This window comes from Neovison vison, chromosome 1, assembly GCF_020171115.1.
Source record: "Neovison vison isolate M4711 chromosome 1, ASM_NN_V1, whole genome shotgun sequence".
Lineage (NCBI taxonomy): Eukaryota > Metazoa > Chordata > Mammalia > Carnivora > Mustelidae > Neogale > Neogale vison.
This window is the reverse complement of record NC_058091.1, coordinates 87,249,498-87,262,533: the sequence shown is the minus strand read 5'-3', so window position 1 is coordinate 87,262,533 and position 13,036 is coordinate 87,249,498. Positions and strand designations below refer to the sequence as shown.

The 13,036-nt window shown below is 52.4% G+C and overlaps 1 protein-coding gene across 1 annotated transcript in view; it reads left to right on the top strand.

The window, feature by feature from the left end:
• LRFN2 (leucine rich repeat and fibronectin type III domain containing 2) overlaps positions 1-13,036 on the top strand; it is a 170,829-nt gene that overhangs the window by 156,018 nt on the left and 1,775 nt on the right. The gene's annotated exons all lie outside the window — the stretch shown is intronic.

Sequence of the window (13,036 nt, the reverse complement as noted above, 5' to 3'; positions counted from 1 at the left end):
ACCTCCCCTTCCAATTTCCCCCAACTCCCTTCTCCTCTCCATCTCCCCTTGTCCTCCATGCTATTTGTTATGCTCCACAAATAAATGAAACCATATGATAATGGACTCTCTCTGCTTGACTTATTTCACTCAGCATAATCTCCTCCAGTCCCGTCCATGTTGCTACAAAAGTTGGGTATTCATCCTTTCTGATGGAGGCATAATACTCCATCGTGTATATGGACCACATCTTCCTTATCCATTTGTCCGTTGAGGGCATCTTGGTTCTTTCCACAGTTTGGCAACCGTGGTCATTGCTGCTATAAACACTGGGGTACAGATGGACAGGAAATATGTGTTGGAGAGGATGTGGAGAAAGGGGAACCCTCTTACACTGTTGGTGGGAATGCAAGTTGGTGTAGCCACTTTGGAAAACAGTGTGGAGATTCCTCAAGAAATTAAAAATAGAGCTTCCCTATGACCCTGCCATTACACTACTGGGTATTTACCACAAAGATACAGATGGAACTGTCCAGTTCTTCAGCCTTCAGGACAGATGGAGAAGCGCAGACACGAGGTCAGGGGTCACCCTGTTTCACCCAGGCCCCTCCCCACATGCTGCCCATCCCTGATCTGACAGGGCCCACTGAGCTCATGGACAACAGGGCCAGGAAGGCCCTGCTGGTGGGATCTGCCCCCTAAGTGTGCATCAGCCACACAAACATGGCAAATCTGTTTCTAACAACCTCTTTTTGCCCCACCCTCTTGGCAGAATTTGCTTAGTGATGGCATTTTGCAGGGGGGGTATTGTGTGCGTGTGCGTGTGTGTGCGTGTGTGTGTGTGTGTGAGAGAGAGAGAGAGAGAGAGAGAAAATATACGGAACATGAAGTTGACCATTTTAGGCATTTCTGAGTGTGCAGTTCAGGGTCACAAAGTACTTTCACACGGTTGCACCCCCACCAACTTTCCATCGTCCCACAGTCTGACTCCGCACCCGTCACACACCAACACCCCTTTCCCCACCCCCCAGCCCCTGGCAGCCGCCCTTCTTTCTATCTGCCGTCTCTGTGACCCTAACCACTCTCAGTACTTGTGTAAGTGGGATTGTGCCGTCGTTGTCGTTTAACATCTGGCTTTTGCACTTAGCGGAATGTCCTCGAGGGTCGCCCGTGTTGTAGCCTGTGTCGGAATTTCATAAAAGTATGCACTGCTCCATGAATTTTCATGTCATCTGTGTGCAAGGGCCATGCTCATCTCTCGATCATCCCAGTTTTCGTACGTGGGCCGCTGAAGCAAGCGCTGTGATAACGTTTTTAAGGAGGTTGGTGCCACGGGTGACTTTGCCCCTGGGTGGCTCCCCCCATGAAATGATGGATCTGCCACTGGGGGACTTGTTGGATCAGGTCCTTCATTGGGCGGCACTGAGCTAAGGTCTGGCAGTTGTCTGGGTGCATTTTGAACACGGCTGGTAGGGAATCTTGATTTCAAACACTCCTGTGTTTACAATGAGGTATAATTGGTCTGACACCTTCTGTGTGGTTTTTTTTTTTTTTTCCCATAAGTAATGAATTGTTAGTGAGGAAGCGTTTCTCAGCTCCTCAAGGAGATAAAAGACAACTATCATCCTCATCGTCCTCTTCTTCGCTGGGGGGTACCAAGTGGCCCTGGGCAAGGAGTGGAAGGGGCAGTGGTGCTTATCCCTGCTGCCTTTAATTTTTTACACTCACAGAGGAGGCCGGCACTGCTGTCCCCATCTCACACGGGAGCAAAGAGGTTCAGAGACAGGAAGTGATCCAGAGTCACACGGTTGGGGGCGGAACCGGCCTTCAAAGAGAGATTTCTGTCTGATTCCAAAACCCACACTTTTCCTCTGAGACATGTCAACCTAGTCCTTGGGGGCTGGGAGCTAAGGACAAGTAAATACAGAGAGAAGGTTCACATCTGTCCAGATTTGGATAAAGGGAAGCAGGAAGAAAGTTAAAGACACAGAGAGAGAGAGAGGCCTGCTCTGGGCTGGGGAGCTTGCCTGGGTCAGCTGCAGTGGCCAAAATAAATAAATAAATAAATAAATAAATAAATAAATAAATAATAATCCAGCAATTGTAGAAATGCTGCTTTAGGGGAACAGAATGGGTACAATGGGGCTTCAAGGCCACCCCGGGCTAATCACAGAGGGTTCCCACTGATCATGTGCTCAAGGGGAGACACCTGGAAGGCTGCTGCTTCCAGAAAGTCCAGTGCAGTCTTGGGCGGGAGTAGGGGAGGCTCAGGAGAAGTCTGAAGTCTGACGTGGGAGGGGAGAGGGGGATGGATGGTGGGGTCTGTGTTCAGAATGTCCCAGAGAGGAGGGCTGACCCCAGACTACCATGTGACCAGAGGTGAGCAGCCAACAGGCAAGAGGAAGCTGGGGCCCGAGAAGATGTCGGAAGGAATGGGGATGTTAATTCTGGAAAAGTGGAAACTTAAGGTGGGATGGGAGTCACTGCACAATTTGGAAGAAGCGCCCATGTGTCCAAAAACAAGCAAATAAACAACCACCACCTTGCTCTGCATGTCCCTATGGGGTTGCCTTGGGGTCCATGGGAGAAGCAGCAGCTATCAGGACAGAGACATGAGCTGGGAGTCCCTCTGCTTGAGGTTGTGCAGAGCTGGATGGACTTCCTGACCTGTCCCTGGCCCGTGGGAGTGGGAGTGCAGTGCTGACGGCCAGAAGAGCCTGTTTCAGAGGGACTCACACCCCTCTCAAGTGGCCTTCCTGAGGTCTGTGTTTGGAGATGGCAGGGGAGGGGGGACAGAGCAGCAGACAAGCACCTGGACCGGAGGGTAGGCTGGGCCAGTGAGGGCACCAGGACAGACCACCAGGTCTCAGATGTCTGCCCCTGGGTGGGGCTAAGTGCCTGCCCTCCAGTCGGAACTGAGTCTAACCTCACGCCTGCTGGGTTCATCGCTCTGCCTGCCTTCGGACCAGATGACACCCTTGATCACCAGCTAGCATATGTTGAGTGTTCACCAGGGACCCAGCACTGTTCACAAAACAGGTGCTGACTCATTTAGTCCTCCTCATGATCCTGTGAGGGAGGCCCTGTCTTCTGTCCCCCTTTCCAGGGAGGTTGAGTGGCTTACCCCAGGTCACACAGCCAGTAAGTGATGGTGCCGGTTTTGAACCCTGATGACCCCGGACCAGCACTCTCACTCTGCCTCTTGGCTCGATCCTCTCCATGAGGGAGCACCGTGGAGCAGAGCAAAACTCCCTCACTGGCACATCAGTACTAGCCAAACACGGGGCCTGGCGATTTCCTGCCCCCTCGCTGGGCAGCTGGATGTGCCATGCTTCCTGAGTCAGGGCGCAAAGGAACGGTCTCCCCGGGTTGGACCCTCACCTATTCCCGGGTAAGCCCTCACTCTGGGGAGGTGAATGCTGAGGTAGCCTGCAGGGGCTTGCCTCACTTTGGCCTGATTTCCAGACATCTCTGCAATCACTCAGCCAGGGTTTAACTAATGCAGTCACCACGTGTCTTCTGAAAAAGACTCTTAGAGTCCCGTGGAGGCTGGCAGACACATGTCCCTGCAGTGAGTGTCCCAGGCACCAGGCCGGCCCAGCCAGGACCCAGGCACAGCCAGGTCTCCCACTCTCCAGCTGGTGTGAGGTTTGCCAGCCACAAATCCCGAGGCCTGCGTTTCCACCCTAAGAGATCTGTTTCTTTTGGTTCGGCATTGCCAGCTCCCTTACATAATAGCTACTCAGGAGGAGCTTATTCTGCGCCAGATACTGACCTAGGTTCTTGGTGAATCATGACTCATGTAAACCTTGTTATAACCTATAAGCCCCCATTCTACAGCAATCGGGTATTTTTAGGCCACTGAGGCACAGACAGGTTAAGGGATTGCCTGTGGTATACTCTTACAGCTGGGAAGCGGTGGGGCCAGCATTTGAACCCCCAGACTGGCATTGGGGTCTGCTCACCACCCTGGTACTCTGCTGCCTCTGCACCTTCTCTTTCTTTCTAGCGGAAGGTATTCCTGGGAGGTGTGACGTTTATCTCTGGGATTGGATTTATCAGGGATTTTTCTTAATACAGACTTATGCAATGGAAGTGTAACTAATAGACGGGCAGTGGAAAGGCAGGAATGAGGATTTAGAAACAGAAAACCAGAGGGCAGCCCAGAGCTGCCAAGGCAGACGGGGGCATGTGAGCTTGAGCCAGGCCCAGGGGAACCCCAAAAAGACCCCACTGAATCTAAGATCTGAGGAGCCAGGAGAAGCTGGAAGGACCAAAATGAAGGGATAAAGTGCCTAAAGTCACTGAGAGAACTTGTGGGGATAAAGAGAACTCAGAGGCCTTATCGAAACCTCTAGGAGTGGTCGAGTTGGTGTTCCCTGGCCTGGCCCCATCCGTTTGGGGTGCTGGGGCTCACACAGGAAAGGGCCTACCTCCTGCTGGAGTGCTCAGGATGACCTAGGAGAGCACCATTTGATGGAGCTCTGGGATGGGTTGGAGGATATTCGGCGGCCACCCTATCCCGTGTGGTAGCCTCCAGCCACATGTGACTAGCGTGACTGGGGAGCTGAATGTTTAATTTGAATCCATTTTAATTAATTTGAAGTTAAATTTAAATAGCCACATGTAGCTACTGTGTTCGGTGGTCCAAATATAGAACATGCATTTCCTTCACCTGCCCAACAAATGTTTTTAAGGACCTCCTTTACACCAAGTGTTGTTCTCAAGGCTGGGGAAATATCAGTGAACAAAACAGGCAAAAAACCCAATCCCCAGACGGAGAGCTGAGACTGACTCTACTGAATTAAAGTAAGTAAAGTAAATAAGCAAATGATAGCATCTTTCAGGCAATAACCATGGAATGGGGGGAAAGTAGAGCAGAGTAAGGGACATGGGAGAGTAAGAAGTAAGGAGCCAAGAGAGAGATGAGAGATGAGAGGAAGCCCACCATGTTAAATAGGAGGTCAGAGGAGGTAACATTGGAGCAGAATTGAAGGAGGCAAAGTAGTGAACGTAGGGACATCTGGATGAAGAGCACTGAGGTTAGGGCAACCACCAGTGCAAAGGTCCTGAGGCAGGAGCACCCTTGGCAGATTGAGAACCAGCAGGGAAGACTTATGCTGGTGCAGAGTAATCTGGGTAAGGAGGAAGAGAGGAAATAAGAGAGGTGAGGTACAGATCACATGGGGCCTGTGGGCCATGCGAGGACTTTGACAAGTGAGACAGGCCTCACTGGGGTCGTTGAGCAAAGGAAGGACCTTATCTGACTGGCTTTTAACAAGTTCTTCTGGCTACTGGGGCAGAAGAGGCAGAGGGAAGGAGAGCAAGAGGGTTTACCCAGAGGCCAGTTCAACAAGGTCTCTGATTCCCACTGGCCTGCTCTCCTGAGGGCTGTGAAATGGAGAATGAGGGGCTTTGCTTCAATAATCTTGAATATGGCTTCTTTACTTGCTGATGGGGTGAAGTAACTGTCAAGAAGACAGAGGACCTCTGGACACTCAGGGGAACCTGTGTTCTCAGGAGATGCAAAGGCAGAAAGGCAGAGACAGAGCCTGGTCCCTGGCCCCTGGCCCTGGTCAAAAGTTGATAAGAGGTTTCCGATTCTTCAAGCCCTCACTCAGTCATGCCAGCTCCATGCTAATTCCATTCAAAAGAATAGCCGTGTGCCTTTCCCTATTATCACTCAGGGCCATGTGTTTAGGGAAGGCCAGCATCTGGCACGAGACATCAGAAGAGGGAGTCTCACGGCTTGTACTAGTAATTCCAGTATTTCTAACTATTCTCTGATCCCTAGACCAGAAACAACAAATACAGGACACAGGTTCTTCCAAACCCATACCACTCTGTCCCACTGAATTTGAACATAGCCTCAGAAACCTTCTCAACCCTGGTGCCCAGCAAATACTCTGAGTCGTAACCCAACTCAACATATTTACAAGCCTTCCAGAACCTGGCTCATGGCGACTACTTTGGTGACCTCATCTCCTACCATTCTTCCTTCTCGTCACTCTATTTGATCATACCAGCTTCCTCACTCTTCCTGCCTCAGGGCCTTTGTACTGGCAGTTCCGTCTGTGAGGAAACTGCCTGCAAATATCCACGTGGCTCCCTCATCATCTTCAGACCTCACTTGAGCTTCAGGAAGCAGCCAGACAAACACTGATGGCTCACTGAAATCCTGTCTCTAACTCTAATTAGCTATGCAACCTCGGGGCACTTCAGTTACTCCCTCTAAAATGGGAGCTTAATTATGAAAAGTACTTTTGAGGGTTATGGTGAGCATTGGTGGAGATGTTGTGAGAGGGCTGGATTCAAATCTTGTCTAGGCACAAACGTTCTAGTAGACGTTGGGCAAAACACTTCTCCGAGCTTCAATTTATTTATCCATAAAATGAGGATCATCATAGTATATCTCCCTCACAGGGTTGCCATTAGGATTACATTAGTTTAATACGTGTAGCATATTCAGAAGAGTGTTCGACATATGGTAAGTGTTCAGGAAATATCAGCTGTCATTGTAGTAATACATGGTTTTATTTATTTATTTATTTATTTGGATTGCTATCAGTTAGCCTGACAAGACCTGCTTGCTGCTAAAATCTGACTCTGCTCAGTTCCATTCCAGGTGATTCAGTAGAGGCCGGATCACGCACAGGGGCCTGGCAGGCCTGGGTTGCAACACCAGCTCAGCCACCATCCAGTCCCCTGCCCTTGAGCAGCTGACCCATCTGCCTGAGCCTCAGTCTCTTCATCTATGGTGCGGGGATAATTATTCCCACTTACACAGGCAGTGCCCAGAATCAAAGGGAGCATGCTGGTCCAGTGCCCAGCACACGGGAAGGACTCAATATGTTGTGTGCCAAAGAGCAGCAGCTTGTGCAGGGAAGCAAACAGGCCCCACTGGGGGCTTGTGGCAGGACAGAGAGGTGAGGATCCAGGGCCACTCACTATGAGGCTCTTTCCTGTGCCCTGAGATCCCGCAGTCATCCAGAGAGGTTGGCAGGCTGGTGGTTCTGAGAAGAGCTGGTAATGAGGATGCAGAGCCAGGGAAGTGGAGTGGGGCAGCTTGCCCTGGCTTCTCCAGGCGAGTGCAGGGGCCCGGCCGGCAGCCATGGTGCACCATGGACAGGAGGCAGCAGAGGTGGGGTTACTCAGGATGTCTTCTTTACCTAGATACGCAGGCACCTCTGGCTTTTACCACCCCCTCAGGCCTCTCTATCACCTGTGTGGTCCAAACAGGTCGCCATACACTGTCTGGCTGCAGGAGGGAGGGAGAATGTGGGGCTGGCCGTACCTCTCTTTTAAGGCCTGGCCCAGGTATGGCCCACATTCCATTTGTCAGAACGTATCACCTAACTACAAGGGAGGTGGGGGAATGTAGTCAGGAGTGAGCCCAGGGAGGGGGAAGTGGACTCTGGTAGTCAGCTCCCAGGCTTTGCCCTGAGGCCATGAGCAGAGACTCAGGGTCTCTCCCGTTCCCATTCTCTGATGCCCCCATACCTTTAGTGGTAGCTATTAGGAAGGACTGGGCCTGGCCTGCAAGTGTCTCTGGGACAGGGCACATGGGAGTCTCCTCAGAAGAAGCAGGGGACACATAAGAGGGTCTGGGAGGGTTGAGACTCGGCAGAAGTGGAGCAGAGCAGTGACTAACACTGGGGGGAAACCGGCCCCTCTGCACACCATCTGTGTGAAGAACTGCCACCCCCCACACACACACACCTCCACGCCCACGCTCACATGCCCCAGATACGTATCTACATGCACACCCATAAAGGTGGTCAGGAGACCAAGCGGTGAGCCTCAGGCATATAGAAAAATGCCTCTCTGGAAAGATCTCCTGGGGACCAGCCAGTGTCTGGGAGTCACCATTAGCCAGCCATCATATTTAAAGAAGATTCTATCCCATTTGTATAGGCCTTAACATTTAACAAAGCACTCTTTCATTCACTCAACCGTAAAGTAAATATTTACTCAGTGGTGACTCTGGGCCAGATACCATGATTGGCAGTGGAGCTACGGAATGAATAAGACAAGGCCACTGTCCTCAAGGGAGTCATGAACCAAGAAGGGCTCTAAGGCAGGCAGGCACGAGGGTGGGGGCAGCTCCCTGTGGGGTCAGTGGAGTCAGACATGACCTTGGGGTTAGGCCCCAAAGGACACAGTCACCCGGTGGAGAAAGAGATAGGAGGCTTCCAGGAACAGGGGCTGCTGGAGGCAAAGGGGTCGGGTGGCTTATGTAGAAGTGGGGAGAGACTCAGAGAAGGTGACCAAGTGCTTCCTGAAGCTGGAGTTTCATGAGGAAGGGCCAAGATGTGCTGCTGCTGATGTGAAGCTAGGAGAGTCTTTTCCTAAAATGCCAGGGGGAAAATGAAAACAGGTAGAACATTCTCGTCCTGGGAAGACTACCTCCCACGCCACTCAGGACTCAGTCAGGAAACATAAAAATCCGCTCTAGATCTAAGAGGGAATTCAGTGCGGGGGTTGGGCTACACAGGGGATGGAATCGCTGGGGCTTCAGCCAGGGGTAGGGAGGCATCGTAGAGATGAGCAACAGCGGGAAGCCATAGCCCCCCACCCCACCCCACCCCACCCAGGGGTGGGGAGCACAGGAGATGACAGGACCCGAGCCAAAGATCCAAATCTATCTGACAGGAACCAGAATCCCAGGAGCCGAGATTACAGAGGGGCCCCAGGAGCTGACAGAAAACCACCACAAGAAGCAGAAAAAGAGGAAGAAATATCTGGCTTCTGCCCCACCTCTGGCCCTCCAGCCTTCTTCCGGGCCCCCATTGGCCAACTCTTCCTGGAAGCCAGAGGCTAAGGAGCCTGGGAACAGGCAAGGGAGACTGGGAAATGTAGTTCCTTGGCACATGGAGAGGGGCAGGTGAAAGGGAAGGCAGACAAGTGAGCAAATAGTCGGGTAACCAGTATGCTCCCGATTCCTTCCCAAACCTCCGGCATCAGCTGTAGACATCAGCTGTAGATTTGTCTGATCGGATTACGCTGAATGAACGAATGTCCAATGAATATTAATAGGGGAAAAAGAAAAACAACTCAGAAGCAGCCACTTACGTTTGTTTTGTTTTTCCTGGATAAGTGCTTGGGGTTGCAGCTTTAAATTGTGCTTTAGAGCACGTGAGCTTAATTAAATTTAACATGTTGGAGCAACTGAACTTAAAATAGCAACTCGTGTTTTCTGCTAGCGGAGATGTCGCCGTTGTATGTGATAGGAAGAAACCTATCAGGATTTCAGGATGTCTTCCCCGGGGAGGGCTGTGACCAATGCTTGTGCTAGATATGGCCCGTTGCCTCTCCAGATCCACTCCTCTGTGCTGCTGGGTACCCTGGAAGACTGACCAGTGTGCCCACAGGAATCCCGGCTTTCAGTGGGGTTCAACCATGGGGAGCAACAGCAGAAGATTGGGAAGAGGGAAGAGAGTGAAGTCAGGGTCTGGTGACCTCCCCTGGTATACTCAGGTCTAGACTGGGGAACAGCTTGGCTGCTACAACCCTGGGTGATGGCGTGTTCCCTCATGGTCCCCCATCCCTGAATCTACCCCTCTGTAACAAGGTCCTTTGTAAGCGAAGGCTTTAATTACCCCTCTGTCAGTACACCTTCCACGACGAATGGGCCCAGATGTTTCCGAAGTGTTTTCCTAAAGACTGTGGGCAAAGTTAGAGGGTGCACAGGTGCAGGGGCAAGAATGCGATGGGCAACCTGGTTTGGGAGCTTGGACTGTCTCCTGTAGGTCACAGTCAGCCCTTGAGTGTTTCCGTGTGGCAAGGGGTGTGGCCAGAGTTGTTTCAGATGGTGCACTCTGGGGTTGGTTGTGCTGAACGTGGACATGAAGGGAGCACAGGAAGAGACAGGGAGGCCTGTTTGGAGGCCGCTGCACTCATCCACACCAAAAACGGCAAGGCCTAAGCAAAATTGTGAGTATGGAGATGGAAGGCAGTGAGAAGTCCAGAAGGTAGAACGTGGGACGTGGATAGGAGTGAAGAGGGGACCTGGGCTCTCCAGATCTAGCCTGGAGGGTCAACGGTTGTTCTGGGGACCATGAATGGGTAGACAGGCCCACACCGGCTGAGTTGACTTTAGATAGAGTCCATTTCACACTACTTTCTCATGCAGTTTGTGTTTTTGGTTGCCTGGGGGCAGGAAGCAGCCTTGCTTATGGCTGGAAGTGTGGGCTCTGAATCCCCAAGGATCCAGATCTGGTCTTGGCTCCCCCCTCCCGAGGGAAAGTGAAACTGCTTAGCTTCCCTAAATGGGAATGATGTTAATGACTTCCTTCAGGGGGGGCCAAGGGGGTTAAGTGAGATAATGTACACAAACTTCCAGGCACAAGATGAGGGCTCAGTGAACGCTGGTTGTTACTGTTTTTGCCAAAGGTGGACTTGACTGCCAAGGCTGTCTGGAGCCAGCTGGCTCTGGCTCACGTAAGTACACACATACACACACATACACACCCAGGATCCCGGAGCTGCTTCCCTGCTCTTAATCCTGGGAAGCGGGCCCTTTCCTCTGGCCGTGTTTCTGACGCACCGGTTACAGTGGGAAGCTTTTCCCAGCCTGCTCCTCTCATCCTGGCGCCAAGGATCAGCCTGCCCTATTGCACCCTGTCAGCAGCGCACCAACTGGCTCTTGATCCTATTCTGAGCTGCCCTTACTTGGGAAGCAAGGAGGAAGAGAGGCCAGGCAGGGTCCCACACAGAGTCATCCTAAGGCCTCAAGAAAACAGAACAGTGTCTGAGAGGCAGGATAGCACTGTGGTCCCTGAGGCCCTGACTGCCTAGTTCAGATCCCAGCTCTGCCGAGTACTATCTGGGTGCTCCTGGGTAACCAGCTTCACCTTTCTGTGCCTCTGGTTCTTGTCTGTAAAATGAAGATGACCGTTGCTATTGAGAGTATTAATCCCCTTAAAGACCTCAGAAGGGGGGACGCCTGGGTGGCTCAGTGGGTTAAAGCCTCTGCTTTCGGCTCGGGTCCTGATCGAGCCCCACATCGGGCTCTCTGCTCAGCAGGGAGTCTGCTTCCTCCTCTCTCTCTGCCTACTTCTCTGCCTACTTGTGATCTCTGTCTGTCAAATAAATAAATAAAATCTTTAAAAAAAAAAAAAAAGACCTCGGAAGGGTGCCTAGCCCACAGGAAGCCCTCATTTGACCTTCACCCCTCTTCTATATTTTTAATTAGTGGTAGTGGTGGTGTGTGCTTTCCAGGAGAAGATAGCTAAACACAGATAGGAGTTCCGGGCTCATGATCCATTCCCCATGTCCTAGGATTGGTGCAAAGGTTAAGTGCAACACGAGATGTGAAAACCCCATCGCATCACAGGTGTTCCATAAGCAAGCTGGCCCATACCCTCCTCAGATGGGTGTGCTCTGACATTGCACATGCCCCAGCGAGGTGCTGGGAGGCAGAGGTTTGGGCTCAAATCCCAGCTGTGTAGGTTTGTTTCTTACCTCTGCCTCCCAGCCTGCAGAGTAGGGATCATGGTAGAGACTGCCTCAGAGAGTTGCTGTAGGACCAAGTGAGCTGACAGCCACAGGGCCCTGAAAAGGGCGCCTGGCACTCAAGTGACCCTCAGGGTTTGCTCCTCCTGTCGTCACTGTTCTGGGTGCAGATAGCTCCTGCCACTCCGACTTCTGTCATCAGCTCCGAGGGGGAATGAAGCATGCTCTGCCCAGTGGATGGCCCTGCAGGCCAGAGAGCCTGCTGGTGGAGACATGTGAGCTGCAGTGGGCTCTGAGCCCTGCTCCAGGGAAGGGGCGGGTGACAGACCACAGGCTGGGGCAAGCTTTTCAGGGAGATGAGGAAACATGCTCTGTGTTTGTCACATGTAAGGCGCAAACCCAGACTATGGGCCTGGAAACCAGTGTTAAAGGCCAGTGGCCCCTCTTAGCAGTCCCAGCTGTGTGATTTTAGGCAAATCACTTAACCTCTCTGAATCGTGGCCATTCCTCTTTTGTGCCATGAGAGGACTAGTCCCTATCTTCTCAGGATTGCCACGATGCCCTGGTGAAAGAGATAGACCTAAGGGGCTGGCCCACAGGCCCCTGCGGACCCCTCCCCACCCTGTACCGGCCCCAGCTTCACCACTCCACCTCCCCTCCTCTTGTAGCTATGGGCTGGGGGTGGGGTTGGGGACCAAAGTTTCCTCCACTGTGGCTTCCCCATCTGCAGAGCAGGCTGGGAACGTGAGGAGGGAGGCAACGGCCTCTCGTGCTGCCCACTGACGGGATGTCAATAGATGCCTGTCAACTCGATCCTGAGCGAGGAGTTCCTGGGTGGAAGTTTCCAGGCTCCGGTATTTCATATTTGAGATCTCAATTAAGCTGCATGGCTCTGGGTTTTCGGGGCTGATGGGTGGCGATAGGGCCCTTGAGTAGTAGGGGATTGGAGAATGGAGGGGCAGTGGGAAGGGCACAGAGGGCTGTGGTCCCTTTAGGAAATGATGACTATCTCTGCAGGAGTGTTTGTGGGGTGACATGGGCATTGTCTCTGGAGATACCACAGGCAGGATATGTGGATAGGGCCTTAGAGATCAGGGATTGTGCCCAGGCTTCCTGAGGGTCCCAGCAAGAGAGGCCCAGGACAGTAGACAGTCTCCAGTTTGGGAGACTGAGGCCCCATCATACCTTCCCCTAAGGTGTAGGTAGGGACCAGTTGATGCTGCCCCAAGCAGAGACTCTCTTTCCCCAGGCCTCTCTGGATGAGGTTGGCCTGCTATGCCCGAGAGGGAAGAATCATCACTTCCCTCTAGGAAGCAGAACTGCCTTCCTGTCTTCAAATTGCACTGTCCCCTTCCCTTCCTTGCCTCCAGCTGCCTTCTTCTTAGACCCCGCCAACCCAGTTTGCAGCAACAAACGTTCTCCTGCCAGGCCTGAGAAAGCCATTTGCAGAGGAGGACTGCGTGGGCTCCGAGAGCAGGGCCTTGACTGTGACTCCCCAGGGCACAGGCCCAGGGAAGGGCTCAAGTGATATCCACAAATCTCCAGGACACAACAGGGGTGGATGGGATCTGGGGTATCTGGAGTGGGGGCCCTGGCAGGCCCG